This window comes from Lemur catta, chromosome 1 (genome assembly GCF_020740605.2).
Source record: "Lemur catta isolate mLemCat1 chromosome 1, mLemCat1.pri, whole genome shotgun sequence".
Lineage (NCBI taxonomy): Eukaryota > Metazoa > Chordata > Mammalia > Primates > Lemuridae > Lemur > Lemur catta.
The window spans coordinates 240,137,979-240,163,529 of NC_059128.1; positions in this window are offsets into that span (position 1 = coordinate 240,137,979).

Consider the following 25,551-nt stretch of genomic DNA (forward strand, 5'->3'; position numbering starts at 1 on the left):
ATGTAAAGATGGTTCAGCATATATAAATCAATAAATGTGATTCACCACATATGTAGTAATAGAGTCTTCAAAATATCCAGGCACACTGATTCAATAACCCCACTTTTGAAATTTCCTAAGAAATTAAATACTACTAATTATTTAAAAAGCTTGAATTCACTTAGAGGTCTATATCACAATTGTAATAGTATAAAAACGGGAAATAATTTAATACCCAACAATAATGGTACAAAAAATTGCACTACCATTTAAAATTACATTATGTAATAAATGTGTATGTGAAAAATGTAATAGTACTGGAAAGCTTAAAACATAGTGTTATATAAAAAGGAGGGGGTTCAGAACACAGGAGTATGAACCTTGCCCAGAAAATTCAGTGGACTCGATGTAGAGTCTGTATTTTTATATAAGCTCCAAGGTGAAACTGCAGACTAGCCTAGAAGCTGGAGACACAAATTATGAGCTTCCACCAACATTTCTACCCTTCCAAAGAAACAAGAAAAGTTTCCAATATCTTGCCACTTCTAAAGAATCAAGGAAAGACAGAAAGAATGAAGAAGGAAAGAAGGGAGGAAGGAAGAAAAGAGGTGGGAGGAAAGGAAAGATATGAAAGGACGGGTTGGCAGAGAGGGCAGAAGGCAGGAATTTGCCTCAGCCTAGTCATGAAGCAATTTGACACTATTTATCAAAATATAACGGGTATACAACCTTTAAAACTGGATTTCCTCTTTTATGTATTTCCTAGAGACATGGTCACAAATTTGCACAAGAATGTTCAGTGCAGCCCTGAATGTAAAACTAAAAAATTGGAAATAAATTAAATGTCCATCAATAAGAAGAGTGCTTAAGTAAACTACAGTGCAGCCATTCTGTGGAAAACCAAGAAGGTGTGAAAAAGAATGAAGCAAATTTCCATGCACTGCCCTGGGAAGGCAAGCCTCCCTCATGCATTGCTAGAGGGAGGTAATTGACACACCCTCCATCCCTCCTTGCAGGGCAGTTTGACAATATCTGTTGTAGGGGTGGCAAGACTCCACCTCCATCCTCTTAGGGTCTCTCCTGGGTCTGGTAATTAAATTTATGTAAGATCAATTAACAGAAGAAAAACATACAAATTTATTTATATAAGTTTTACATGGCATGGGAGCCTTAATAAGGAAATGAAGACCCAAAGAAGCAATTAGAGTCAATTACTTGTATACTAAATTAGACAAAAAATAGTAAGTTGTGAAGAAGCAATTAAATTATGGGGGGAGGCTTAAAAGATAAGAGTTATTTTAACAAGATCTGTACAGAATTCCCTTGTTCTCAACTTCCCATCTTTGAGGATAAGAATGCTGTATCTTTCCCATAGGAATTTCGTCTTTTGCTTTTAACAAACAGCACAAAGGTCGGAGTGATTTTTTTGCACCTGCTGTTTTTCGAGTGCCTTTAACTTAAATAGTCAATATGCCAGAGTGTACATTTTTAATTCTTTCACTGTCAAAATTACAAATGCATAAAAGCAATCTGTGTAACCAAAATGGTTGTACCCTCATGAGATTTAAAAAGTTACTTGAAAAAAAATAATAAAAACTAAAAATTAAAAAAAAATTACAAATGCACACATTTGACCCAGAAATGCCATATCTGGGAATTTGTTCTATAAATATTCTCCAATATGTGTGAAATACCCTATATACAAAGTTATATAATATTATATATTGCCATAATTTTTAAATAGGGAAATATTGAAAACAAATTAAATCAGTAGGTGACAGGTTAAATAAATTATGAGAAATTAATATAATGTATACTACACCATACTATCCATAAAATGCATTACTATCAACTGTACAACATACTATGCTACTACAATCACTAAAAAAAAAAAAAGGAGGCTTTTTATCTGCTAATATGGGACAATCTCCAAGATATATTACTCTTAAAAAAAAAAGCAAAGTAAAAATAAATATGTATAGTATGCTACTGTTTGTTTTTAAAAAGCAGGGGTTTAAAGACTTGTATATGCAAAGAATATCTCTGGGCAGTCACACCAGAAAGTGGTAACACTGGTTACCTCCAGGGAAAATTCTGCTTGAGACCCAGAAGTAAGTAGGTGGGAGACTTTTCACTTCTTTTTAATCTTTTGAATTTTTAAGTATGCACATATATTACTTATTCAAAAAATACAAATTTTAAAAATAACAGCAAGCTGCAGAACAATACATGCAATGTGCGCTCTAATATTAAAAAAACTATATTTCATTATTTTGTTATGTAAATATTCATGTACATATGTGCATAGAAAATGTTTCAACAGTATTCATATAGGGTAGTGGAAAAGGAGAAAGAGGACTTTAATCTTTTTGCCATTTATAGCTTGATATTGTACAAATTTTTATGAACAAAACACACACGTATACACATATATATTCAGGTATTCTTGTACAAGAAGTAAAAAAAAATTTTTTCTTTCAAAAAAAAAAAATGAATGGGAATTTAAAAATCCTGAGTTCTCGTTTCTGTTCTAAGTAATTGATCTTGTCCAAACATTTAACCTCCCGCGGCTTCAATTCCCTCATGAATAAAGTGAGAGAGTTAGACTCAGTGATACTCATGGTCACTCCTACCTGATAGTCCAAGAATTGAATCTATTAATTTATGACCCAATGAAATGGAAAATGAATTATTAGCCAACATTTGAGATATTAGGCAAGAGTCTGATGTGCTACTATTTTAAAGGATAAGTATGTTTTAAGAGAAAACTCTTGAAAAACCTTTTAGATTTGGGAGAATGAAAGATTGGTGGCTCCAATCACAGCCACCTAGTTACAGTGCTTGTCCTGGCTACACCCCAGTCATGATACTGTTGTGTGACCACATAATGAGGTCACAAAAACCTTCATAGCTCTGAACACGTGAATAAGTGTTTCCATCATAGCAACTCAGACTCTGTGTTGTCCTGTACTGATGTCTGTTTCCTCTTCTAGATTGTAAGTGCCTCAAGGGCTGGCTCTAGATCTGATTCGTCTTTTATCTCCTACTACCACGATACTAGAACATACTCAAAAATGTGTTTTTGCAATAGCCTAGAAATAACATGAATTGAATTTTGAGGTTCAACATGGGAAATATCTGGAAAATGACCCCCAAAATGTCTAGAAAATAGTATCCAAAGAAAGCTAGAGAAAGGAAATATAAGAGCAAGATTGGGGAGTTGTTGCAGATATAACACAGCAAAGCAGAAGATTCTGGGTTTATAAATCAATCCCTGCTCTATTTTGGTTTTTTTTTTTTCCTTTTTTTTTTTATTTCAGCATATTATGGGGGTACAAAAGTTTAGGTTATGTATATTGCCCATGCTCCCCCACCCCACCCCACCCCCCGAGTCAGAGCTTCAAGCGTGTCCATTCCCCAGACAGTGCCTGCTCTATTTTGGTTTTTACTTCTGAGATCACATAGCTGCTTGTGAGAAATCAAAGTGGAAAGAATCCTAGACTAGGAATTTAGAGTCCTAGCTTTGGTCCCAGCTCTACCATTAACTGTCTTTGTCACTTCCTGTCTCTAAGTCTGTATTGGACACAATGATTCACATATCCCTTCAAATCCTTCCCACACATGCACAATATCTGGATCCATGGCCATTAACCTCATTCTACAGCTAGGACAACTGATACACAAATACTCCAACCAACTCATCCCAGAACATTTCAGCAACTGGCCGCCATAGCTAGTGATGGAACACGGGTGAAAAGACTCCCTGTTTGGAGCCCAGCCCTGCAGAGGTTCCCAACACCCAGTGAGACAAATGAATTACAGGGAGAGTCAAAGCGTCTCTGTCCTCTGCCAAGAACAGGACGTTCCCACACATGTGGGAGCCAACTAAGTGCATAGTGTTGGCCTTTAGCACAAGTACAGATCCTAGGTTCCCAGTAGACAAGCAGGAATGACATGATCAATGTCCCCATCAATGTTGAGCAACTGGCAGAAATTGCTCAAGGTCTACCTATTAAAACAGGAGTCTTGTCTAGGTCATCCTATTTACCGCAGTCATCATGCGGGAGTGTAACTGGAGTCTGACACCGAGATCCAGGACTAATTCCAGAGCTGAGAACTTGATTGGCCACTTGGTTTAGACACTCAAATCCAAATAGAGTACTTTGAAACCTTGAAAAAGAATAATCTAAAAGTGCCGGTGTATGTACACATTTTAAAGTAAGAAAGCCACTCAACCTCCCAGAAAACAAGATAAGAACCTAGAGATGAATTATAATTTAGTTTAAACTTAAATGTTTGTAATGTGATAAGTCTCATCTAACTCAAGTTTTTTAGTTTTTCAAAAGAATCTGGAAGCCTACTATGCTGCATATGGATTTATAAAACATATATATGTAATTTTTATTGAGATATAATCACATATCACAAAATTCAGTCTTTAAAGTATACAAACAGTTCAGTGGTTTTTAATATATTCAAAGAGTTGTGCAACCATTACTATTATCTAATTTCAGAACATTTTCATCACCCAAAAAAGAAACTCCACACCCATTAGCAGTCACTTCCCATTCTCCCCGCCCCTCACCCACTGGCAACCCCTAATCCACTTTCTGCCTGTGGATTTCCCTATTCTGGACATTTCATATAAATAGAGTCATATCATATGTGGCCTTTTGTATCTGGCTTTTTTCTGTGATGCTTTTTTGCCTTACAACTCTAGACCATAGGATCTAATAAGAAAGGAGAAATCCATCTTAAAGACATCTTTTTTTCCCAGAAATTTCTAAAAATACCATATAAAATGTTTAGAATGTAGAACTCATGGACCAAGATCTGTTCTAGCCCATAGACTCTCCAGCCCATTGGGAGGGACACCCCTCAAACTTCCTAGGCTGATCAGAGTCTGGCCTAAATCACCCTTAAGGCTGAACGTGGTTTCATGGGAAACTCAGGGCATCAAAGGTCCATGAATCCAAACCCTGGCACAGCCACTCACTAGCTCCAGGGTGACCCTGAGCAATCTATTTAACTTCTCTCATATTTCATTTTTCTCATCTGCAAAATGAGGGTGACAACAATATCTTCTTTGCGCGGTTGTTACGGGGACTAGAAAAAAATAAGCAAAATACCTAATGCCTAGCACAGAGAAAGCCTCAATAAGTTATTATTACTACTACACAGCTATTGTTATTTTTCTTCTCTCAAGTGCTTTAATTTACTACCCATTACAGTTGTTCTGAAAACTAACATAGAATTATATCGGTCATGGTCCTTGCCCTCACAGAAATAACATGCTATGGGAAATATAAAATAAACATCTTTTTTAAGTCTAAGATTGTATGTCCATATTGTACTTTAATCCTATCACTTAGTGTTAGAAAGGAATACAATTATGAGTATTCTGTGTTCTTTGTGCACATGTTTAATCTACAATACTGGGCTGGGAACTTGTCAGCTCATCTCTTCCAAGAAGTAGACACCAAGACTATATTAGTCATGCAGGAGATTTCTTGAGGAAAACGCCTGTGAAGGATTAGGGGGAGGCAGCCAGCATAGACAGGGAGAGCCTTCAGACTGTGATGCATGTTTGACACCAGGGAAAGGAGAGGAGGCAAGAACGAGATTCGAGTAGTAGGAGTCAGACTGCAGCGCAGCTCTGACAGTCTCAGCCAGGCCGACTGGGAGTGGCAAGCAGACTCCCCATTAGCGGGTCCCGTGTCAGTCAGAAATAGCCTGGCTCTAGGACCACACCACTACCATGCTCAGTGATTACTAGCCAGAAGCAGCCCAGGGAGAGTGTGGGTTGGCGGCATGCATGCAGGGACAGATCCGAAGGTGCCACAGCTGAAGACTATCGGCTAACTACGCTCCTCAAAGCAGATTCTCATAAAAGTTGACTGGAGATGTAACCCCCATGGCCTCTACAGAACCCCCTGAAGATAATCATATTATTGCAGTTACTACTTACACTTAGTAAGTTCTCAACAATTATTTGTCGAAAACCGAGTAAGTGATGGTTTTCAGCAACTAGCAGGAAGAGCAGCCTCTTTATTCAATCCAGGTGGATTAAATTTTATAATTCCTGAAGAAATAAAATGCTTTCCACCACTTGAACTAAATGACAAGGCTCAGAAAATATTCCTGTGGCATAGCAGTTCCCAATTTACAAACAAAAAGTGGGGCGGGGTGCTCAGGTAATGGGCCAACAGCAACAGGAAGCAGTGTCAAGCAAAAGTGGCTTTGAGCCCTGAACTAAACTCATCATTGACTTCATTATCCACTTAATTTCACTTGTATAGACACAGCCACAGGATGAAGTAACCAACAGAGGGTGAGGCCTCAAAGGTAGAAACAAGATGGCAGATAAAGTGCTTCTGAAACTGACAACAGAGTGGAGAACAACGCCTCAGGAGCTCAGGGCAGAGAGGAGATTTTAATCATGGAGTTACACTTGCCCAACGACAGCACCCAGCAACTAGAAATCAGGTCACCACAGCACCCACTGGAGTCTTGAAAAGGATAACTCCAGTTTTCAAAGAATTAAAATAGCTATGGGTGAGGCAGGAGGAAAAAATAAGTCACAAATCTGGAGGTAAAATGAGATCTCTGAGCTAATGACCGCAAATAAAGGAAGGCACAGAGAGGAGCAGTGTTCTTGTCAGGTTCATTTCTCATTTTCACAAAAGGCAGAAATCTACTTCAATTTCAAGATTATTTATTGAGCACCTGTGGTGCACAGAATGAAACAAGCAAGGTTTCAAAAATATTCGTATGTCCAACAAATATTGCTGAACACCTCCCGTATGCTAGGTATGTGCTAGAGCTTGGGGAAACACAGAAACTCATTCCCAATGACTGTCCTAAATCCAGTCAGAAAGAAAAACTCAAAAAAACAATTAAAATACATGATACATTGTGGATCATGAGATGATAGAGGCAGGTCTACGTGTCATGAGAACACTCTAAGTAGAGCGACCATAGAACTCATCGTCCAAACCAGGACACTCTGAGAGTAGAAGGAGGCATTATCAATAATAATACTGAACAATGGGCATAAACTGGGACTGTTCCTGGATAAACCAGGATTAATATCATGCTAGTTATATGGAATTAAAGTGGAGAGAAAAGGATTAAGAGGAGAATGAATGGCAAAAAGCCAGAATAAAGAAGCCAAGTTGTTGGCTGGGCGCAGTGGCTCATGCCTGTAATCCCAGCACTATGGGAGGCCGAGGCGGGCGGATTGTTTGAGCTCAGGAGTTTGAGACCAGCCTGTGCAAGAGCGAGACCCCGTCTCTACTAAATATAGAAAGAAATGATTTGGACAGCTAAAAATATATATAGAAAAAATTAGCCGGGCATGGTGGCTCATGCCTGTAGTCCCAGCTACTCGGGAGGCTGAGGCAGGAGGATCGCTTGAGCCCAGGAGTTTGAGGTTGCTGTGAGCAAGGCTGACGCCACGGCACTCACTCTAGCCCGGGCAACAGAGTGAGATTCTGTCTCAAAAAAAAAAAAAAAGAAGCCAAGTTGTTAAAGAGAGATAGGTGAGGCTGAGTAAGAAAAAGAAATAGTCCAAAGGAGCTATTAGAACTTTGAAGCTGAAAGGATCTCAAAATTAAACCCACTTAATTTTACTGCAGAGACACTAAGGGGGAGTGGGTGGAGAAAAATCAATATTTGTTAAGCACACCGCATGTATTAAGCACTATGCCAAGCATTGAAAAAGCATGATCTTATTTAGTCCTACCTAGAAAATAGGTATTATTATCTTCAGTTTACAGATGAGGCTCAGTGAGCTTAAGTGACAGAGCTGAATTAAACCCCTGCTTGTGAACTCCAAAGTCTGTATTATGTAATTAGTAGCACAGGCAGAATTAGCACCTAGAAATTTTAACTTCTAGATCAGTGCTACTTTTACTGCACTCTACAGGGTGAGTTTGTGCTGGGTTGAATATTGTCCCCTGCAAAATTCACGTACACGTGGAACCTCAGAATGTGACCTTATTTGGTATGGTAATAGGGTCTTGCAGATGTCATCTAGTAAAGATGAGGTCATGCTAGATTAGGGTGGGCCCTAATTCAATAACTGGTATTCTTATATAAAGAGTAAATTTGAACACAGACACACATGAGGAGAATGCCTTGTGAAGACACAGAGACATACAGGGAAGGAAGCCCTATAAAGATGGAAGCAGAGATTGGAATGGTCTACCTATAAGCCAAGAAATACCAAGGATTGCTGACAACCACCAAAAGCTAGGAAGAGGCAAGGAAACATTCTCTCTCCCCTAGAGCCTTGGGAGGAAGCATGGCGCTGCCCTCACCTTTATTTCAGAATTGTAGCCTCCATAACTAGGAGACAAAAAATTTCTCTTGTTTTAAGCCACCAAGTTTGTGGTATGTTATTATATCAGCCCTAATAAACTATTATAGAACTAGAGAGAAAAATCAGGAGACAGAGCAGGAAGGGTGGAGATGGAAGAAAGGTTATATAGAGGTCAGTGGCAAAGAACCAGAGGCTAAAATTCTAAAAGAAACAACTGGAGCAAAGGAAAGAGTGATGTCACTGAAACCCCCCAAACCAAAAATAGCTTATTTGGTTCCATGATGAATACTCTCCTGATCTCCAACCTCACCATTCTCACCACTACTCCACCCTGCCTTTAAGGGCCCTATAAGATTGTTGATCAGCTATGCCCAAGTAAAAAGAAAAAAGTAATGAAAGCTACAAAAGAGTTGCTATGAGCTGCTGATAGGAATGAAACCCACACTACTGTGAATGTCAGCTAGGAAAAATGAGTCACAGTTTCAACTAGGAAAGTTGATTTTGATAAGTTGAGGATAGGTGTGGTAATCTCTAATCACTGAAATAGTAAGAGGGTGTACAAATATCAAGTTAACAGAGAGGGAAATGGAATAATGAAAACATTAAATCAATATAAAACAAAAAGTTAAGAAAGAAGAGGAAAAAAGCATAGAACAAAAGGGGACTAGAAAGCAAAGACTAAGACTTAAACCCAAATATATCAGTAATTACATCAAATGGAAATGAACTAAATGATCAAATTAAAAGACAAATGATTGTATTATTAAATAAAGAAAACAAAACCTACTATGTTCTGCTTACTAGAGACAGATCTAGAATAAAAAACACAGAAAGGCTGGAAACAAGAAGATGAAAAAAGATACACCATGTAAACAATAAAACATATTAAACTGTCTTTGATTATTCCGTCTGAAACATATCTGAGATCAAAAGCATAATAGTCCATTTTCTGTTGCTTATAACAGAATAGCTGAAATTGGATAATTTGTAAAGAAAAGGAATTTATTTCTTAGAGATTTTGAGACTGGGAAGTCCAAAGTCAAGAGGACATCCGGTGAGGGCCTTCTTATTGGTGGAGACTTTTTACAGAGTCCCAGGGTGGCACCTGGTATCACATGGCAAAGGGTCTGAGCATGCCAACATGCTAGCTCAGATCTGTCTTCCTCCTCTTGTGAAGCCACCAGTCCCCTTTCCATGACAACCCATTAATCCATTAACTCGTTAATCCATTAATCCATGAATGGATTAATCTCATCATGAGGACAGAGACCTTAGAACCCAATCTCCTCTTAAAGGCCCCACCTCTCAATATTGCCACATTGGGAACTAAATTTCAACATGAGTTTTGGAGGGGGAAAATATTATAACAATAGCACATCGTTTATTTGCGATGTGATCCCAGGAAGCTCCAACAGGAGAACTGGGAAGGGGAGAAGGTGATAAAAGGAAGAGAAGATAAACCCAATACTGATGCATTAGTGAGCAGGCTACCACAAAGGATGACTAGGACTCAACCCCACTAAGGACTTCTGTGAGATGATGTACAGTATCCCTCAGATTTGTCCCACCCAATAGTTGATGAAGCTGAGATATTTATTCTGCAGTTTTCATCTGTCACTAGATGGGGAATGCCACTGAGGTATCAACTTCCCAGAGCTTCCCACCTGCTTTCCCTTCACACAGGCTAAGCTTACCAGAGAAAGCCTACAGATGGAGAGTCACAGGTGATTGCAATAGGAAACCATCAGAGCATACAGCAATTTAAGTACCATGGAAATATGAGCAGGATATTAACAGGATCTGCTACACAGTTAAAATAGACTGTAATGAGAAAAGCATTACTAGAAGTTAGAGGGATACTTTATAAAGATAAAAGTTTCAATGCATAGGAATATATAATAAAGTCACATACCACTAATACATTAGCATCAAAATATATAAGGCAAAAATTGACAGACCTAAAAGAGAAAATAGACAAATCCACAATCTTAGCAGAAGACTTTAAACTACTTTTCTCAGTAACTAATAGAAAGAGCATAAAAATGTTACTAAAGATATTGAAGATCTGAACAGCACAATAAAGGAGTTGATTTAATTGACACACAGAGGATACCTAAAAACTTCAGAATATACATTCTTTTCAAGTATAAACAGGTATTTACAAACATTGAAAGCTATAAGCAAGTCTTACACATTTCAAAGTTTAATATTATGGAGAAAATGTTCTCTGACCACAGTTTGAGTAAGCTAGAATACTTAGTAAGCTATAATACCTTACAGATAACTAAAAATCACACATACCTGGAAATTAAAAATATATTTCTAAGTAATCAGTGAAAAATCACAATGGAAATTAGAAAATATTGTGCACTAATGATAATGAAAATATGACACATTAAAATGTATCATTGTGCCCAAAGGGAAATTAAATGCATATTCAAAAAAGTGTGAAAATTAATGATCATCTCAAGAAAATAAAAAAGGAAAACAAATTAAAACCAAAGAAAGTAAAATTAGGAAATAATGGAAATAATAAGAGTAGAAATTGATTTTTTTAATTTTTAAAAACCTTTAATAGAAATAATCAACAGAGCCAGCAATTGGTTTTGTGAAATAATTAATAAATTTGTGAAATCCCTGAAAAAACTAATCAAGAAAGAAAGAAATTTATATAATTACAGTCAACTCATTTTTGACAAAAGTGCCAAAAACATACATTGCAGAAAGGACAGTCTCTTCCATAAACAGTGCTGGGAAAACTGGATATTCTTATGCAAAAGAATGAAACTAGACTCCTGTCTTTTGCCATATACAAAAATCAAATCAAAATGGATTAAAAAAATTAAATCTAAGCCAGCCTGAGCAAGAGCAAGACCCCGTCTCTACTAAAAATAGAAAGAAATTAGCTGGACAACTAAAAATATATATAGAAAAAATTAGCCGGGCATGGTGGCGCATGCCTGTAGTCCCAGCTACTCGGGAGGCTGAGGCAGGAGGATCACTTGAGCCCAGGAGTTTGAGGTTGCTGTGAGCTAGGCTGACGCCATGGCACTCTAGCCAGGGCAACAGAGTGAGACTCTGTCTCAAAAAATAAAAAATGAAAAAAAATAAAAAATTAAATCTAAGACCTGAAACTGCTAAAAGAAGACATTGGGGAAACACGCCAGGACATTGGTCTGGGCAAAGATTTCTTGAGGAAGACCTCAAAAGCACAGGCAATCAAAGCAAAAATAGACAAATGGGATCATATCAAGCTAAAAAGCTTCTGCACAGCAAAGGAAACACTCAACAAAGTGAAAAGACAACCCACAGAAAGGGAGAAAATATTTGTAAACTACACATCTGACAAGGGATTAATAACCAGAATATATAAGGGGATTCAAACAACTCAATAGAAAAAAAAATAATAATAATCTGATTTTAAAATGGGCAAAAGATCTGAATGGACATTTCTTAGAAGAAGACATACATATGCCCAACAGGTATATTAAAAAATGTTCAACATCACTAATCATCATAAAAATGCAGATCAAAACAATTATGTGATATCATCTCACCCCAATTAAAATGGCATTTATAAAAAAGAGAATAATGGATGCTGGTGAGGATGTGGGGAAAGGGAAACCCTCAAACATTGTTGGTGGAAATGTAAATTTCTTTTCTTTTTAAATCTATCTTTTTTTTTCTTTTCTTTTCTTTTTGATTGCCATATTCACTTTATTGTAGTGGTCTATACCTATATCTGTCTTTTTTTTTGTCTTTTTTTTCTTTTTTTTTTATTTCAGCATATTATGGGGTACAAAAGTTTAGATTATGTATATTGCCCTTGCCCCCCCTCCCCTCCCCAAATGAGAGCTTCAAGCATGTCCATCCTCTAGACGGTGCACATCGCACTCATTGTGTATGCACACACCCATCCCCTTTTCCCCTACATCTGCCTGACACCTGAGTAATGTTATTCCTAAATGTGCTCTTAGGTGATGATCAGTGAAACCAATTTGATAGTGAGTACATGTGGTGCTTATTTTTCCATTCTTGGGATACTTCACTTAGTAGAATGGGTTCCAGCTCTATTCAGGAAAATACAAGAGGTGCTATATCATCATTGTTTCTTATAGCTGAGTAGTACTCCATGGTATACATAGACCACATTTCATTAATCCACTCATGTATTGATGGGCACTTGGGTTGTTTCCACATCTTTGCAACTGTGAATTATGCTGCTATAAATATTCGCGTGCAGATGTCTTTTTTTATAGAATGTCTTTTGTTCTTTTGGGTAGATGCCCAATAATGGGATTGCTGGATCAAATGGTAGGTCTTCTTGTATCTGTTTAAGGTATCTCCATATTGCTTTCCACAGAGGTTGCACTAGTTTGCAGTCCCACCAGCAGTGTATAAGTATCCCTGTCTCTTTGCATCCATGCCAACATGTATTGTTTTGGGACTTTTTGATAAAAGCCATTCTCATTGGAGTTAAGTGATATCTCATTGTGGTTTTGATTTGCAGGAAATGTAAATTTGTACAGCAACTATGGAGAACAGTATGTAGATTCCTCAAAAACACTAGAAATAGAACTATGGTATGATCCAGCAATCCCACCACTTGGTATATATCAAAGAAAGGAAATCAGTATATTGAAGAGATATCTGCACTCCCATGTTTATTGCAGCCCTATTCACCATAGCTGAGATACGGAATCAACCTAAGTGTCCATCAACAGATGAATGGATAAAGAAAATGTGGTATATATACATAATGGACTATTATTCGTCCATTAAAAAGAGTGAAATCCTGTCATTTGCACAATATAGATGGAACTGGAGGACATTATATTAAGTGAAAGAAGTCAGAGCATAGAAAGACAAATATCACATGTTCTCACTTAAACATGGAAGCTAAAAAAAATTTTGACTTTATGGAGGTAGAAAGTAGAGTGATGGCTGCCAGGGGCTAGAAACGGTATTGGGGACAGAAGATAAAAAGGGGATGGCTAATGGGTATAAAAATACAGTCAGATAGAAGGAAAAAGATATAGTGTTTGGTAGCACAATAGGGCAAATATAGTTAATAATAATTTATCGTATTTTTCAAAATAACTAAAAGAGTAGAATTGGAATGTTCCTATCACAAAGAAATGATAAATGCTTGAGGTGATGGATATTCCAATTGCCCCAATTTGGTCATTATGCATTGCATGCTTGTATCAAAATATCACATGTACCCCATAAATATGTATAACTATGTATCCATAATAATTAAAAATTAAAAATTATTTAAAAAAGAAATAAAGAGACAATACATAATCAAAAGTAGGAAAGACAAAAGGTGCATGATTAAAGAATACATAGTTACTAAGAATACCTTTAGACAATGTTATAGATTATGTTTTATCAATATACTTTTAATTTATATGACACAGACAAATTTTTAGAAAATTATACTTACCAAAACTGACAAATGAAAAAATAGAAAACCTAAATAGTCCTGTATAAAGGAAATGAATATGTAATTATAACTATCTCAAAAAGAAAACCCATAGCTTCAAAAATAACTTCTACCAAACTTTTAAGAAAGAAATAGCAATAGCATTACATGACTTCCTCTACATAATAGGAAAATAGTTGTTTTATGAATTTAGTGTAAATATGATATAAAAACCTAGCGAAGACAGTACAAGAGAGGAAAATTACAAGTTAATCTCACTCATGAACATAAAATACTATACTAAATATTATCAAATCAATTTTAGCAATGTATAAAAGGGACAGTACGTATGACCAAAATGGGTTTATCCAAGATTGCAAGTTTGCTTTAATATTTGCAAATCCAACAAGTAATTCACCACTAATATAATAAAGCAGAAAAAAACCATATGTTCATTATGTTCATGTCAAAATATTTAGAAAAAGCATTTGATAAAATTTAACACTCATATATAACTTTAAAAAAAGAATAATTTAGCACAGTAGAAATAGAAGAAAACAGCCTTGACTTAATAAAGTATATCTACAAAACAAACCTACTATAAAAATCTTACTTAATTGAAAAATATTTAAAGCTTTACTTTCAAAATCAGAAATGAGACAAGAATACCTAATATAACCACTTCTATTCAACATTGTACGGGAAGTCTTAACCAATATGATAAGACACGAAAAATATTTTTAAGTTTATAAAGATTGGAAAGAACAAAATGAAACTGTAATTATTAGCAGACAATATGTTTGTATATAGAGAAAATCCAAAATAATGTACAAATAAATTATTAGAATTACTGAGTTTAGCAGGATTTTTAAATTTAATGTCAATATTTAAAAATCAAGTGTTTTTATATATGCCAGCAAGAAACAGAAAATTAAATTTTAAAAAGATATTATTTATAACAGCAAAATATTAAATATTTATGAGTAAATCTTAAAAAGATGTGTAATACCTACACACAGAAAACCATAAAACATTATTGAAAAAAATTTTAATGACCTAAATAAATGGAAAGATATACTATGTTCATGAATTGGAAAACTCAATGAGGTTAAGATGTCTATTCTTGCTCAATTAATGTAATGGATGCCATGAAATCCCAACAGTTTTTGTATGTGTATGAAAATCAACAATAGAATTCTATATTAGAATTCTATAGAAGGGCCAAGAATAACCAAGATACTCTTTAAAAAGGAGAAGTTGCTGTAATTTTCTCTACCAGAAATCAAGAATCATTATAAACCTACAGTAATTAAAATAATTTAGATAGTGTGATAGTAGAACAAAGATAGATTAATAGAATAATGGAACAGAATACCAAGTCCAGAAACAACCTAAACATATATGAAGACTTGATTTGTAACCAAAATGCCCTGCAAAGCAGTTAGGAAAGGGTATTCCTTTCATATAGTGCTGGGACAACTAATATCCACAAGGGAAAAACTGAAATGTAACCCCTACCTCACACCATACAGAAAAATCAACTCTTGGTAGATTGCAGATCTAAATGTAAATGGCAAAACAATAAGTTTCTTAAAAATTACACAAGAATATCTCTATGACCTTGGGAATTAAGAAAGATTCCTTAAATAGGACACAGAAAGCAAATTAAAAAGAAAAATAATTATAAAGTTGATGACATTGAACTTAAGAACCTCTGTTCTATGAAAGAAATGAAAAGAATGAAAAGACAAACCACAGAGTGGGAGATAATATTTGCAACCCATAACCAACAGAGGAATCATATCCAGAATATATAAAGACTCCTAATAATCAAAATTACCATTATCAGCAATAGGACAAATAGAATCTATGCCTTGATATGATGCACTAAGAAAAACATTTCTGTGATATTTCTGGCAAAAATATATAAACTGAATCAAATCATGAAGAAGCGAAATTGAATAAACCCAAATTGAATAAACCCAAACCCAATTCTGTGAAATAAATAACCTGTACTTAATAAATGTCAAGGTCATAAAAGACAAAGGGCGGTAAAGGGACATTATGTCTTCAACTTACTCTCAATTGGTCCAGAAAAATAATAGTATGTAAGTGTAAAGATGTGTGTGTGTGAGTGTGTGTGTGTGTGTGTGTGTGTGTGTGCGCGCGCGCGCGTACAGATCCATCTTGATCAATTATAGTGTGGGCAAAGTTGTCCTGGAAACAGGGGTAAAAACTAAATAATTTTCAACCTTAGTGAGTGTATTGACACCTATTAAAGGAAAATATTCTCATGGGCCCCAAATTATGTGTCCAGAAACTACAGTCTCAGAACCACTGACTTAAGCAACTAAAGTCTTTACAATAGGGAAAGTAATTTTCTTTCTTTCATCAAAATAAAATTTCTTGTCACTAGAATTTATACATGGACTTCATTTAAGAAATACTAAACCAGGTGATATCTTGAAATCCCTTTATATCAATAACAATCAAAACTACTCTGTTTGGTCCTTTATATACACTAACTCAAAATCACCACATAAAGTGAGCATCATTATCTCCCCTTTAACATAAGGGAAAAAATTTTCTTCCCTGCTCCTTCCTATGAGTCATTGAAAGTTTCAAATAAAAAAAGTATTTCCTTATATGCTGAGCAATGTTGTAGGGAACAGGGAGTCTCTAGGGAAAAAAAACAATGAAATCATTCTTGAACTGAAAGAACATATAACCCAACAGAGAATTAAGAACATTATTCAAAGGAAAAGAATCATGTACAGTACTTAGGTAAACACTAAAGTATACATCATAGACTTTTAGTGCAGCACAAGTTCAGATATTTCCACTCTAAGGCACTTATAAGGTGACTGGGTAGTAGGTGAGAAGTAGCTATGCCCCTAAACTGCCCCTAGGCTGTTTCCTAAGCCCAGGCACAAAGGTTTCCAGTTATTCTTTACTCCGAGAAGGCAACACTGGCATTCAACAATTTAAAGAAAAGGCAGACTCAGAGGCTGAGACACATTTGGACACCTTCCCTTTGTTTTGGGTGCCCGTTCACACCACCTCAAGTTACCTTTCAAGGAGAACAGCATCGCTCACATATGGCCTTTGGTTCCAGATGCTTCCAGATTCAGACTTGGCCGCTTACCAGCTATGTCACCTTGGATAAAAGTATATCCTTTCTAAGCTTAGTTTCTTCACCAACGCATCAGAGGTGCCAATAACTACTTCATAGAGATCATATAAAGCTTTTTTAATTTAGTAGAAGGCCCATTAAATGGTCAATAAATACTGTTGTTATTCCCAGCCAGAGGTCCCTCCCAGGTTTAAGCCATTGTATAAGAAGCCCAGAGGCTTCTAAATTCTGTGTTCAGAGACTTCTGTGGGACAAGAAAGTCAAAGCAATTGCCTTCAGCTTCTAGATTTCTGGTCTTGACACCCTTTATTTGGGGGATCGGGCTGCTGTAGCTGTGCTGTGACACAGGAAAGAAAAAGGAAGAAAGGGAAGAATGCCGCTCAGTGGGACCCAAGGCATTCCCACCCACAGCACTTAAACACATCCCATGCCAACACAATCAGCAATAATATTAAAGATCACTTTGGTTGCCTTGCAATGTCACCCTACTCCTACCCTCCATCCATTCCCTTCAACTTCAAGACCTTTTGGAAGAATTCATTGTCCCCTATTGTTTTCCTCTGCCCTTGTTGTTCTGTTGCTTGTCCATCTCAATTGATTTTATCTGCTGAAACAGCATAGGGAGATTGAAGGGCTCTAAAGGATAATTTATCCCATCCATTCCTCTGATTTTCATGTGTGTGGGAAATGAGTATCAGAAAGGCCAAGTGACCTGGCTGAAAGTCTGGCAGAACGGGGTCTAGAATCCAGTTCCTAGTTCATTACTATTCCCTCAACTGCATGTTGCCTCTCTAGTAGCTCTGGCCTCTGAATTATCTCATCTTTCATAGAGAATAGAATTCCTACTTAATAGATATCTCTGGACCACAGTGTGTTAGATTCTTATGGCTGCTGTAACAAACCACTATTAACTTGGTGGCTTAAAAGAGCACAGATTTATTCTCTTACAGTTCTGGAAGCCAGAAGTCGACAATTTCACTGGAATGAAATCAAGGTATAGGTGGGGCCATGCTCCCTCTGAAGTCTCTAGGAGGGAATCCCTTTCCTTGCTTCCTCCTGTTTCTAGTAGCCATCTGTATCCTTTGGCTTGTGACCACATCCTCCATTGTCAAACCCAGCAGTGTAGCATATTGTCTGTGACTCTGCTTCCTTCTGATTCTGTCACATGGCCTTCTGTCTTCTGCATCAAACCTCCCTCCACCTCCTGTTTATAAGGACACTTGTGATTGTGTTTCATGCTCACCTGTATATCCAGAATAATCTCCCCGTATGAAGATCCTCAACTTAATCACATCTACAAAGTCTCTTTTGCCATATAAGGTGACATTCACAGGTTCCAGGGATTGGGACCTGGATATCATTGGATGTGATCACTATTCAGCCTACTATACATGGTAATTTAATGAAATGAATAGAAATGGCTTCCAAAATTGTGACCTACACGAAAACACTCAAATGCAAACTGAAAAGGTGGGGTTAAGAAAATTGTCAGAGCTAATCTAATACCTGGAGTATAATGAAGTGTTTAGAAAATGTCTTTGATTCTATTCGGATCCTAGTTCAACAAACCAACTGTACAAAGATATTTTTGAGACAAATGGGGACATCTGAATGTAGATTGAATATTAAAGGATACCAAAGAAATATTGTTAATATGGCTAGATGTGATTATGAAGTTATGGTTATGTTAGAAAATGTTTCTTTTTTTTTAAACTGGTAATCAACTTACTGAAACAGCTGACTTAAGCATCTGCAATGGGACTCCAACCAAGTCCTGGCTCAATACTGATAGAAGTGATCTGCTAGACAATCTCAGAAGGGCTGTGCAAGTCACTGGGTGCCTGTGGATTCTCATCTGGAAGCAGTCCCAAGTCTTAGAACCTTCACCACAAGGAGTTTTTCTTGTAGTGATTCTCAACGTCTTGGTGGGCATCCGAACTGGTTCCTTCACTTTGCTATTCTTTTCCTTTGCGCCTCTGATCAAGTCAGCACACACCTTCTCCAGGGGCCTTACGTTGGGGCAGGTTAGGGTAATTCTAATTCCGTGAATCGCCACCTCTGGCTCCACGGGTGTTTTTCCCCTTATCCTTGAAAGCCATGGCTGCAGCGCGGCGTCCTGGCTGACCGGTTCCTCGGTGGGAGCGAACAGCGGGGAGTCAGGAGCAGAAGCGGCACGTGGTATCTCCGCTGCACCTGCCGCCACGTCTTCTCGAAAACAGAAAATGTTTATATTTTTAAGAGGTGCATAAGGAAGTATGTAGGGGTGGAATGACATGAAGTCTAAAATTTGCTTTAAGATACTTCAGCAAAAAATGAAACAAGCCAGACACAGAAAGACAAATACTGCATGATCGCACTGAAATGTGGATTCTAAAGAAGTTACACTCTTAGAGGCAGAGAGGAGAATGGTGGTTCCCAGAGGCTGGGGGAAGGGGAAGGGAATGCGGAGCTGTTGCTCAGAGGGTACAAAGTCTCAAATAGGAAGAATAGGTTTTGAGATCTATTACACAGCAGGGTGACTATAGCCAATAAAATATATTTCAAAATAACTAAGTAAATTTCAAATGTCTCACCATAAAAAATGATAGGTAATTGAGGTGATGGATATGTTAATTCACTCAATTTAATCATTCCACATTATACACATATATCAAAATGCCACATTGTACCCCATAAGTGGATACATTTATGATTTGTCAATCAAAAATGATAATAATATAAAAGACACTGCAGCAAAGGGGTGGGTTTAATAATAAAACAAGTATGGCAAAATATTCGTAGTTATTGAACATGGGTGATGGGAATGGAGGGGTTGTAATAAAATTATCTCTTTTTATATATATATTAAATATTTGAAATTTTTCAAGAGAAAATTAAAAGTATAAAGCCTCCATTTCAGAATATGAATTGCCTGTTGCCCAATAGGGAAGGTAAGCCAACCGCCTGGCTGAGGAAGCCTGCCTGCCAGAACTGAACAGGAGTGGTGAGCCTGTGTGGTTAGTGTCTGATGGGCTGTCTGCTTGGTAAGCATCGCAAAAGAAATCTCAGGGTTTTGACAATAGAACCCCAAAGGAACATGTTTGTATTTGGGTATTGGTTGTGTTTCTGTTTCACAAACCCCTTCTCCCTGTTTCTTCATGAGATTATAATACCCACTATAAGGCTTTTTACCTCTGTGAGGTTGGAATACAAAGGGAAAAAGGAAAAGTAAAACCATCAGCCTATCCCACCTGTTTCCCAACCCTTTTCCACCCTGCTGCGAAGGTGAGCCTTCTAACAAACCAGTGTGATCCTGTCCCCACAAGTGCTTCCCGGTCTGTGCCATATAATGTCTGCGCATCGTGACGAGATACACAAGACCCTGCATGATCCGGCCCCTCTCAAAGTTGAGGATCAATTAGCTCTAAGAAGAAAATTAAGCTCCTGGGAAAGGGAGGAAAAACACAAAGGTATGTGTGTTTAAATACCAGACCAGCAAAGAATTACATAACAAACAGGAAGTGGGAGTCAGGCTTTAGATAATTATGGTAGCAATAAAATGCAGTTTGGAGTTTTTAACAGACCCAGAACCATTTCAAAGAACTACCCAGCATTTAATTGCAAATTCATATTCTAACTTAAAAGATAATTGATAAGGTGATTGGCATGGCATTAACAAAATATATCATCAAGATATGTTGGGAATTCATCCTTTCTAAACTGAAAATTAATGTCTGTAGTTTTACAACAGCACATAATGATCTGAAGTTGCAAGTCCCCTGGAAACTTCAGGGTACATGGATGCCATAGCAAATATTTTCTTTCCATCAATGACATGAAACCATACAAACATATTTTCAGTGAAAAGTGAAGAGCCTCCCAGATTGCAAAATTAGATCTCCTTGCTTGCAAAAATTGCTTAACTGCTCACCCCCATCCACCATCAATCCACTACTTTGCAACAAGTTCTCCTATTCTTAAAAGCTTATATTGGATTTGGAAGATAATATCAGATGTAATAAGTAAATATATATACAGGATCCTACGTAAATCCAAATTATTTATTTGAAATGATTATCCAACAGTCACTTATTCCAAGTACTTGGCTTACTCCTGGAGCTCCTCTCTAGTTGGGCAACCACTGTGTCTTCTGTCCTTGCACTTTGTTTCTCCTTGCTGGAAGTAAACTGGTGTGAAGTTAAGATTTTATTAAGGTAATTGGATTGTTTTCTCTCTTCTCTGAACAACTACATATTTATTATCTACTCTCTTAAATTAGAAATCTTATACATTGACCTCAATTATACTCTGTTTCCCTTAAGAGTTTTCTTTACCAAAAAAAAAAAATAATAAAGTATGTTTCTTTTTAAGAGAAAATCCTCAAGATGTTGGATTTGGCAGTGATTTCTTGGATATGATACCAAAACCATAGGCAAGAAAAGAAATACTAGCTAAATTGGTCTTCATCAAAATTTAAAATTTTTGTGCATCAAAAGATACTATCAGGAGAGTAAAAAGACAACTAATAGGATAAAATATTTGCAAGTCATAGATCTGATAAGAGATTAATATCCAGAATATATAAAGAACTCCTACAACTCAACAATGAAAATACAAAAAACCCAATTTAAAATGAACAAAGGACTTAAATAGACATTTCTCCAAAGAAAATATACAAATGGCTAATAAGCACATGAAAATAAGTTAACATTACTAATCATTAGGGAAATGCAAATCAAAATTATAATGAGATACTACTTCACACCCATTAGGATGGCTATTATCAAAAATATAGAAAATAAGAAGTGTTGGCAAGGATGTAGGGAAATTGAAACTCTTGTACATTAATGGGGGGAATGTAAAATGGTGCAGCCCCTGTGGAAGACAGTTTGGCATTTCCTCAAAAAGTTAAAAATAAGATTACCATGTGATCCAGCCATTCCACTTCTAGGTTTATGCCCCAAAAAATTGAAAGCAGAGACTCAATTACTTGTATACCCATATTCATAGTCGCATTATTCCGAATAGCTAAAAGGTAGAAAGAACCCAAGTATCCATCAACAGATAAAAGGATAAACAAATGAGGTATATACATACAATGGAATATTAGTCAGCCTTAGAAAAGAAGGAAATTCTGATACGTGTGACAACATGGATAAACCTTGAAAACATTATATCAAGTGAAATAAACCAGACACAAAGGACAAATACTGAATGATTCCACTTAGAGGAGGTACCTGGAATAGGCAAATTCATGGAGACAGAAAGGGTTACCAGGGGCTGAGAGGAGAAAAGAATAAAGAATTATTAATTAATGGGTATAGAGTTTCTGCCTGTGATAATAAAAATGTTCTGAAAATGGACAGTGGTGATGGTTGCATGACATCATAAATGTACTTAATGCCACTGAATTATACATTTGAAATGGTTAGAATGGTCATTTTTATGTTATGTGCATTTTACCAAAATAAAAAGTAATAATTTTTTCAAGTATATTTCTTAAGGACTTCGCCACCTGGCAACAACTCTTTTGTCCTACATGAATTCCAGGAATGCCAGGTACACAGCAGGTACCTAAAAAATATTTGCTCAATAATTTATCATAGGTGTATTTCTTGATTGGCAGGATTATTATTTACATGCACAGGGAAGGGGAATGGAAGACAAGCAGACAAATAAGAACTTAGCACCTACCAGATCCCAAACACTGTTCAAGGCTTAATGTATTCTAATTCACTTAATCCTTAAAAACTCATAAAACTCAAAAAGAACTTCCCATCATAATCAGGACTCTGGGTAGCCTGCTTTGTTCACTGACTGTCACTGTTTTTACAGGGGTTGCATCATCTTTATATTTGTCAGGAAGTGAACATATGATATGATTTCGAGTAGATGTGGGTCAGTTTCCCCCCAGGTGGCTTTTAGAGTGCCAGCCTAAGCCTGTTTGCAACTACAACCACAAGATTGACCTTGAGGTCCCATGAGACAGCTCTACAACACTGGGCTTCTCAGGACTCTCTTCAGAGATGCCCTGCTGGCACTGGACGGGTGAGCAAGGAGGGAGACTCCACATTAGTGGGATCCCAAGTACATTTAATTCTTCACTTTTGTAGCCAGGATCTCGGCCCTGGCCCTCAGCCTGTCTTTTGGGAGTCGGGGACCGGTGAGGGAACAATGAAGAATTATAAAAGGTAGATGCTTGATTAGGAAAAACTGGTGCTGAGCATGTATTTGTACTATATTTGGAAATATGAAAGTAAATGCCTATATTTTTCATGTTTCATCTGTTTGTCTAGCAAAATGGGGAAAAAAAAAAACCCAAACTACCTCTCAGCTGTTCTTCAGACTGAATGATTCCAGTTTCTGTAACTTTTACCCAGAGGTCAACTTGCAATAAAAACAAAAGTATTGGAAAGAGGCCCAAGGCAGCTGAGGTCAAATCCCAACTCCACCACTTACTGGGCATATGATCTTGGCAAGTTATTTCACCCTTTTGGATCTCAATTTCATCATCTACATGACAGCCTGCCAGAGACTGTAGCATAGTCCGAGAAGCAGCCTGCCTCAACAAATGTTGGCTCTCTCACCTCAGGTGATCTCCTTATTCTTTCTGTGCCTTAGTTTCCTAAACTGGAAAATAAGGATAATATTATAATAATATCTAACTAATGTGTGTGATGAAGATTAAATGAACTGATGCTTGTGAAGCTCTTAGAACCATATCTGGTACACTATAAGAGCTGAACAAAAATTAACTTTTAATATCATTATATGAATGTTCAACTTTATCATTTAAAAAATACCTTCAGAGATTAAAAAACATTTCAGAAATATGACCTTCCATAAAGCTTGATTCCAGAGGGGACTGTGTCTTTTTACTTATTTATTTATTTATTTATTTATTTGAGACAAAGTCTCACTTTCTTGCCTGGGCTAGAGTGCCGTAGCGTCAGCCTAGCTCACAGCAACCTCAAACTCCTGGGCTGAAGCAATCCTCCTGCCTCAGCCTCCCGGGTAGCTGGGACTACAGGCATGCGCCACCATGCCTGGCTAATTTTTTCTATATATTTTTAGTTGGCCAGCTAATTTCTTTCTATTTTTAGTAGAGACAGGGTCTCGCTCTTGCTCAGGCTGGTTTCGAACTCCTGAGCTCAAGCAATCCTCCCGCCTTGGCCTCCCAGAGTGCTAGGATTACAGGTGTGAGCCACTGCGCCTGGCCGGGACTGTGTCTTTTAAACACAAACAATACACCACAGTTTTGTTTTGGGTGGTTAGATCTATTTAATACAAAACATGAAAATGTAATGTAAATTCTTTAGAAGAAACTTGAAAGGAGGAATGATTTTCCATGGAGCTGATTATCCTTAGAGCATTTCCGCAGCCAAGCAGAACAAAACATAAGTTTTGTTTTTTATTTTTTGTTTTTTTTGAGACAGAGTCTTGCTCTCTTGCCCCGGGTAGAGTGCAGTGGCCTCATCATAGCTCACTGCAACCTCAAGCTCCTGGGCTCAAGTGATCCTCCTGCCTCAGCCTCCTGAGTAGCTGGCACTACAGGTATGTGCACCATGCCTGGCTAATTTTTTTCTATTTTTGGTAGAGACGGGGTCTCCTTCTTGCTCAAAGATTGATGTTTAAAACATGCAGCTCACATGGATTAATTCTTTGAAGAGGTTCCTTTTAGTTAATTTACAAGTTCCAATAATAAAGAAATATTGTTTCAGGAAAGAATGGAAAAGCCACATGACTATTATCCGTTGACGTGTTTGTCAAAGTAGGACGCGACGTCTGAAATAAAGCACTGCAGGTCTGACTGGCTCTATTGTCTGGAATAAAACAACGAGGAACAGGAGCCAACGCCACAAGGATGTCAGGGATTGAGCGATGAAGGGAAGCTCTGTCTTCCGTCAGAGGTTTTTCTTCCCCTCTCTTCTCTTCTCTGTGCCTTGCTTCCCTACCTCAGCCCCATTCCTGCCACGGTCTCCAAAACTACAGTCTTAATAAAATCTAAGGTTAAAAAAAGAGTTAAATAATGTAAATTATACAAGTTTGTGTTCATTGTTGATGTGTTCCTTCAGTTGACAAATCACAACAGCTGAATCTGGTCCACTAATAGATTCAGAGGTTTCTATTTGTGGCCACAAAGTAACATAATTGATAAATTCACCAATTTGGTCAGGTTGGTTAGGCTGCTTTGGGTACAGATATACCTTAAGATGTACATAAATAGCCCAGAAATTACACTTTGGGAAAATGCTCCAAAGATTACCGTGTAGTTGACAGATTGTTATTGAATACCCTGCTCAGGAATAAGACATCTCTCAATATGGCATTAATTCAGAACCCTTTCCAACTTAAAATATTGAATCCCTGTCTTGAAATGATGAGCTCAGTTCTAAATTTAAAAGAATAGAGGCCGAGCGTGGTGGCTCACGCCTGTAATCCTAGCACTCTGGGAGGCCGAGGCGGGTAGATCGTTTGAGCTCAGGAGTTCGAGACCAGCCTGAGCAAGAGCGAGACCCCGTCTCTACTAAAAATAGAAAGAAATTAGCTGGACAACTAAAAATATATAGAAAAAATTAGCCAGGCGTGGTGGTGCATGCCTGTAGTCCCAGCTACCCGGGAGGCTGAGGCAGTAGGATCGCTTGAGTCCAGGGGTTTGAGGCTGCTGTGAGCTAGGCTGATGCCACAACACTCTAGCCCGGGCAACAG